The following is a 7,862-nucleotide window of genomic DNA, read 5'->3' on the forward strand; positions in this document are numbered from 1 at the left end:
CGTACCTGTGTGTGTTTATATCATATAAGACATTTCTACAAGAATGTAAAAGAGAATGCTCATAGTAGGCAGTTCTTGTGGAGAGAACTGGAGGAGCAGGAGGTGTCTGCAGTGAGTGAGAGGTCACTTTTTATTATAGACCATATAATATAGACTATATTGTTTTATTGACTGTTTTGCTATATACATTAATTACTGTCTTAATTTTTTAAAGTAGTGTTTAAAATATTTGGGACCAATCAAGAATATTTTAAAATGCTTTTTTAAATTATAAAATAATAAGAGAGTAAAGGAATAATTTTAAAAAGAAAAGAAAGGCACTTGTGATTTCCTCATATAGACATAACCATTGGGAATATCTTGGTAGCTAGCCTACTGTTTTTCCCATGTACATATACTTTTTTTCCCCACCAGGTGCTAATATTTTATATCCTTTAAAAAAATACTTAACCATATACTGAGCACACTTTCTCACATCATTAACATAGACTTTTCATTACAGTGGCCATGGGAGAGGTATCTTGTAATGTATTTAATCAGACCCTTACTACTGGACATTAGGGTGTTCTGGGTGTGTCTCCTTTAATTTATATTAACACAGAAAATGTTTATGCTATAGTCAGAAAAAAAGCAAGACATAAAAGAGTATGATTCACTTTTGCACATATGTGTGGACATATATGTGTATATCTGTATACACACACAATAAACATTTCATATACATACCTGTGTCTATATGATAAAAGATTGAGACAATATACACCAAAATGTTAACAATCTTTTTCTTGGGTTAGTAGGTTCTGGGTTAATTTTTGGTTTCTTCTTTTTCCCTATATTTTCTAAAATGCCCAGTGGAGTGAAGACCATGGGCACCACCAAGAGCCCTGCTCCAGGACTGAGGCACTCCTGGCCCCAGCTCCTGGTAGTGTTGGCCATCAACACCTCTCAGGTGAAATGCTTTCCAGGGACTGTCCTTTACTGAAGGAGTGGCCTCATCCAGGGTCACACGCACCCCTCCTGGGACATCTTCAGTCATGAGCGGTCCTTACGGGCATACAAAGGCCTGTGCCCTAGCTTAGTCCCAGCTCCAGCACTCCCAGAGATCAGCTGAGGCCTTTCTCATAGCTGCCCAATTTCTCCTTCTATCCAGGCCTGCTTTCCAGGTAAGCTGACCTACAGCATCTAAAAATGAAGACATACATTTGGCAATGAAAAAACTTTCTAAATTAAAAAAAAATCCTTATGAATTGCCCTCATTTTTGTTCTACTAGATCTTCCACTATGAAAAATTGTCTGTTCTCCAAAGTGACCAGTGAAATATACTATGAGATCTGTTCCCCAGGTCATGCAGAGAAAGGCATGGAAGGCAATTAATCAATTAGTCTTTTTGTCTTCCAATAAATCCCCTCCCTGTGGGGTCTGTCCCTGACCAGCTGACATTTCCTTAACCCACTTGCCACTTTACTTGTGTTAAATGACTTATTGTCTTAAACTTGGAGATTTTAATCTCATCTATTAAGCCAGCAGGCCCAATAATTCCCTGAATGCATTTTTATTGACTTTGTAAATCAGACTTCCCCACATCAGACACAGTGACCAGGAGAGAAGTGTTTGTCTGTGAAATTGGCTGGACACAGACCATTGACTGTGATGATAACCAGTGATTTGTGGGGCCAGACAGACAAGCCACATGCACTAAGCAGATTAAAATATAACAAAACAAAAAGGTTCCATTACCAGGAATACTAGCAAAGGGCAGCAGAATGTTTGTGATAAAAGACAGAAAACAAACTAATTCCAGGTCTGGAAGGAAGTCCAAAAGAATGCTGTACACCCTCTTCAGTGAGCCAAAGCGAAACTGTGGGGCTGCTAAACACAGTTAAATAAATCAATTTCAGAAAACCCTTCAGCAGAAGTCAGAGAAAGCTGGGCTCCTGCCCTGCAGGGGCCCATGCTCTCATGTTCTGTGGGCCTTCCGCCTCCTGGCAAGAAGAGCTTACAAAGGGTGCAGTGACAATTCTGAACAGCTTTAAAGAACACTCTTCCGGTGGCCCTTTTCTCACTGAGGATAAAACCTAATGAAATCTAAGTGGTCAGGTGCCTGCCTACTGCTCTGACTTTACCCTTGTCACTCTCACTCTTACCTGCTCCTCTCCAGCCACATAGCCTTCTTGCTGTTACTCCAATAACACTAGCACCTCTGGCCTTGGTGCCTTTGCACTTGCTGTTCCTTTTGACTATCATGTTCTTACACAGTCTAGTTCATATACTACACTGAGCTCTCTAGACAGATGTTACCTCCTCAAAGACACCCTCCTGGACAGTCAATCTGAAATGTACCCTGCCTCCCTGAGCCCAAATCACGCTCAGTCTCTCCATTCTCTTATATTTTTATTTTTGGTACTTAGTGTGAATAGATATAATATTATTTATCACACATATTTGTTTATTCTAAGCCTCTCTCCTCCAGAGAATGGGAGTTTTGGTCTATGTTCACTGCTGTATTCTTAGTGCTTAGGACAGAAAGTGCTGGAGTATTTGTTGAATGAATGAATTATGTATGCTATCAGCTCTTCTTTTGTCTTCATCAAAATAGCTGAATTTATTCATATAGTATTTAACCAACAAATGTTTGTTAAGGACCTGCAATAAGCCAGGCCTTGTGCTTGAGAGCCTCTCTCTCTCTCTCTCTCTCTCTCTCTCTCTCTCTCAGAGGATTTCATCCCCTCCTGCCCTCATCTGGAAGATATGTCTCTTCATTATTTTTTATCTCTACTTCTTCCTCAACCTTTCCCATTTAGCTGAAAGAGACAGAGACAGAGAAAGATACATATATATTCTTTTGGTTCTGTTTCTCAGGAGAACACAGACTAATACAACCACTAACTGTCTGTAACCTCTCTGCACCTCAGTTTCTTCATCTGTAATGTGGGAGAAATGATAATCCCCTACTAAATGTTAGTGATTGTTGTTATTTTATTATTACAACACAGGGACAGCCAAGCATTACTGGGGAGGGGGGTGGGGAATAAGCCATGTAAGCATATATGTGGGGATACTTCAAAGTCAGGGTCTCCAGCTTTGCGTGGCCCTCAGCAGGCAGGGCAATCCACCTAGTGCTGGTCTTCTCCCTCTCCTGCTCCTCTCAGCAGCAGGTATGCTTCAAAACCATATTGCCACCTCTTATTGCCTCCTAAGTTAGCCCAGTCCCTTTAAATAACACCTGGATTTCTATCTCAGAGAGAAAATGATGGCTTCCAGACATGAACTTGTTAATTAATTTTATTTCATCCACTCATGCTTTTGATCTTTTGCCTGCTCCCTCCTTAGGAACATTCTCTCCACATTAACTTTTCTCTCTTTCTTGAATTCATAGCTTCTCTCTTTCCAACAGCTCCTCCTTTAGCCAAAATTCATGCCCTCCATCGTGCCTCTTCCTAGTACCCCTTGTTCTCTCTCCTCCCCTGCCAGACTGCCTCAAAAAGTGGTCTGCCCCTGCCCTTCCTCATTATTATGTACTTCCTGCCACTCCCTCTGGAGGAGTTCAGGAAGGGAAGTGAGAGGAGCAGATTGCTGGGGGAAGAATATTTCACACAGACCATCAAAGTGCATGTTTGGATTGGTCGAGGCACATCAGGCAGGTGTGGAACAGAGTGAGCAAGGGGCTGTGGTCTAGGCATGGTAGGGAGCTGGCTGACTGAGTGAAGTGGGCAGCTATCGGAGGCTTTTGGGGAGAGACCCAACATGCTCCGACTTAACTTTGAAAGGTCCTTGGCCAGTGGTAGCTTCAGCAGCGCTCTGTGATCTGCAGCTTTGCAGAAGGCCAGATAGGTTCTTGTAGGAACCATTTTTCGCAACCAGCATGACAATGATGTCACTGTTTAGAGATTTCAGGGCAGGATTCATCAAATTGAATATGCAGCAGAAGCTGTCAAACAAGGTTCAGCCACAGTGGGTTTGAAATCAAATAGTGTGCCATGTGGTTGCACTGAAAAGAGCACAGTCAGAGCCTTCATCTCACCAGAAAAGTTCTCCTATTGACCACCATGTTGGTATCTCAATTATGGGATTTTTGCTGATGCTAGACTATTATGTAATTTTATGCTCCAAGAGGGTTTGGATTCCAGATTTGTATTTAACAGGCCTCTTCCTATGTCTTATTTTGTATTTCTAATTAGAAGCAAGAGACAGTTACCAACACAAAAATATAGCTGAAGAACATATGGTGTTGGGCTGCTTATTGTTGGTTATGATGATATGAGTTCTCATATTTTCCAAACCTGTCATCTACTAACTATTTTGACTGCAGAGTTCTGTCTATTGGAGTCCATTCTCAATCTGCTCATACTTACTTGGAGAGACATGTGTGAGTTTACAGAGTACAATTTGGATGACCTGGGTAAGCATGGTCTGCGTGCTTTAAGAGAGACTCCCTGAAGAACAGGACCTAATTTCACGGAACATTTCCATTGGATTTGTTGGTTAAGATGCGGAGTTTATGATTTATGACAATGATGATATGTCCCCATTCCTGGGCCTTGAAGAAAGGCCCCAAAGAAAGGCACAGCCTACTTAGCCTGCTAATGAACCTGCAGAAAAGGCATTAAGTGATAATCCCTCAGTCTGTATGAATATTATCAAATGTATAAGTATGCAGGGTCCTGCCTGATGACAATAATCTATACTCTGAACAGAAGATGCAGTGGTGGAATGGCATGTTTTAGGATTTAGTCTGGATGTGAGTTTTTTCCAAGCAACTTCACTGAAACCATGTAAAGGGATGTATTTTTCTTTGAAAAGATCTATATAATCATATTCTAAAAAGTATAGTTATGTGTGTTAATGTTTTTATGTGAAGAACATAGTATCTTTGTGGTTTTAAAGACAACTCTGATATTTCATTGTTGGTGTAGAAAAATGCCTTCAATTTCTGAATATTGACTTTGTATCCTGCTGTTTTGCCAAATTCATTTATTAGGCCGAGTAGTTTTTTGGTGGTGTCTATGGGGTTTTCCATGTACACTATCATGTCATCTGCAAACAATGATAGTTTTACTTCCTCCTTTCCAATTTGGATGCCTTCTATTTCTTTTTCTTGTCTAATCACTGTAGCTAAGACTTCTAATACTATGTTGAATAGAAGTGGTGAAAGTTGACATCCTTGTCTCATTCCTGATCTTAGTAGGAAAGCATTTAGATTTGGCCAATTGAGTATGATGTTGGCTGTAGGTTTTTCATATGTGGCCTTTATTATGCTGAGGTATGCCCCCATTATTCCCACTTTGCTGAGTGGTTTTATCATAAATTGGTGCTGTACCTTATCAAATATTTTTTCTGCATCTAATGATATGATCATGTGGTTTTTATCTCTCCTTTTGTTTATGTGATGTATTATATTTATTGATTTGCGATTATTGAACCATCTTTGCATCCCTGGGATGAATCCCACTTAGTAATGGTGGATGATCATTTTAATGTATTGCTTGATGCAGTTTGCCAATATTTTGTTGAGGATTTTAGCATCTATGTTCATCAGCAATATTGGCCTGTAGTTTTGTTTCTTTGTAGAGTCTTTTTCTGGTTTTGTGATTGGGCTGATGCTGACCTCATTAGAAGAGTTTGTGAGTCTTCCCTCTTCTTGGATTTTTTGGAATAGTCTGAGAAGGACAGGGGTTACCTCTTCCTTAAATGTTTTGTAAAACTCTCCTGTGAAACCATCCAGTCCAGGACTTTGTGTGCCAGGAGCTTGGATTACTGTTTCAATTTCACCAGCTGTTATCGCTCTGTTTAGGCTTTCTGCTTTTTCTTCATTCAGTTTTGGAAGGTCATACTTTTCTATAAATTTGTCCATTTCACATTTTTGTACACCAACAATGAAATATCAGAAACATAAATCAGGAAAAAATATCCCCTTTGCTATAACAACAAGAAAAATAAAGTACCTAGGAATAAACTTAACCAAGGAGGTAAAAGACTGATATGCAGAAAACTATACAACACTGAAGAAAGAAATTAAGGAAGACACAAATAAATGAAAGGATATACCATGTTCATGGACTGGAAGGATTAATATCATCAAACTGTCCATACTACCCAAAGAAATTTATAGATTCAATGTAATCCTTATTAAAATACTAATGATGTATTTCACAGACATAGAACAGACATTTCAAAAATTTATATGGAACCATAAATGACCCCAAATAGCCACAGCAATTTTGAGAAAGAAAAACAAAGTAGGAAGGATCACAATACCTGACATCAAACTATATTACAAAGCCACTGCACTCAAAAGAGTCTGGTAACTGGCATAAGAAGAGACACATAGATCAATGGAACAGAGTAGAGAGCCCAGAAATAAACCCATGTCTCTATGGTCAATTAATATTCCACAAAGGGAGCAGAAGCATAAAATGGAGTAATAATAGCCTCTTCAACAAATGGTGTTGGGAGAGCTGGACAGCTACATGCAAAAAATTGAAATTCGATCATCACCTGACACCATACACTAAAATAAACTCAAGATGGATAAAAGACTTAAATATAAGTTGCAACCCCATAAAAGTCCCAGAGGAGAACATTGGCAGGAAACTCTCAGATATCCCACGCAGCAATTTTTTCACGGATATGTCCCCTAAAGCAAGGGACATAAAGGAAAGAGTAAACAACTGGGACCTCATCAAAATAAGAAGCTTCTGCATGGCTAAAGAAAACATCAGCAAAATGAAAAGGGAACCAACCGTATGGGAAAATATATTTGCCAATGATACCCAGACGGGGTTTGATCTACAAAATATATAGAGAACTCACATGACTCCACTCCAAAAAGAAAGGCAATCCAATTCTTTAATTGAATGGGTGGGGGGCCTGAATGGACACTTCTCCAAAGAGGACATACAAAGGGCCCAGAGACACAGGAAAGGATGCTCAGCATCACTAGCCATCAGAGAAATGCAAATTAAAAGCACAATGAGATACCACTTCACACCAGTCAGAATGGCCATCATAAATAAATCAACAAACAACTGGTGCTGCCAAGGCTGTGGAGAAAAGGGAACCCTAGTACACTGTTGGTGGGGATGCAGACTGGTGCAGCCACTGTGGAAAACAGTTTGGAATTTCCTCAAAAAGCTAAAAATGGAACTGCCTTTTCACCCAGCAATTTCACTGCTGGGATTATACCCTAAGAATTCCAAAACACCAATTCAAGAGAACCTATGCACCCCAATGTTCATAGCAGCACAATTTACAATAGCCAAGTGCTGGAAGCAACCTAAGTGCCCATCAGTAAATGAGTGGATCAGAAAACTGTGGTACATTTACACAATGGAATACTACACAGCAGAAAGAAAGAAAGAAAGAGCTACTGCCCTTCACAACAGCATGGATGGAACTGGAGAGCATTATGCCAAGTGAAATAAGCCAGGGGGTGAAAGACAAATACCATATGATCTCACCTATAAGTGGAACCTAATCAACAAAACGGAGAAACAAGGAAAATATAACCAGTGATATTGAAAGAAAAAACAAACCGACAGTAATGAGAAGGAAGGAAGGAAGAGGGTAATGGAGAAAGGAAGGGGAAGAGGTCAAGTCAAGGAAATGTATAAAGCACCCATGGACAAAGCCAAAACGGGGATGGATTGAGGGAGGGAGGTGGGGGTGGGTGGAGCAGGAGGAAGTGGTGGCAGGAAAATGGAGAAAAATGTATTTGAACAATAAAAATTATTTTAAATTAAAATAAAAATAAATAAAGAAATTTGTGTTTCTCTGATTATTGGTTGTGTTGAGCATCTTTTAATATGTCTAATGGACATATGTGCTTACTCCTTGGAGAGGGTTCATCCAGGTACTTTGCTCAT

At 39.8% G+C, this 7,862-nt stretch overlaps 1 pseudogene; it reads left to right on the forward strand.

Annotated features, from left to right (window-relative positions):
* The first annotated feature begins 865 nt into the window (after positions 1–865).
* Positions 866–4,669, forward strand: LOC129076775 (proteasome subunit alpha type-1-like; annotated as a pseudogene).
* The last annotated feature ends 3,193 nt before the right edge of the window (positions 4,670–7,862 follow it).

This window comes from Pteronotus mesoamericanus, unplaced genomic scaffold (assembly GCF_021234165.1).
Source record: "Pteronotus mesoamericanus isolate MK-2021 breed Mesoamerican mustached bat unplaced genomic scaffold, CSHL_Meso_final contig_64, whole genome shotgun sequence".
NCBI lineage: Eukaryota > Metazoa > Chordata > Mammalia > Chiroptera > Mormoopidae > Pteronotus > Pteronotus mesoamericanus.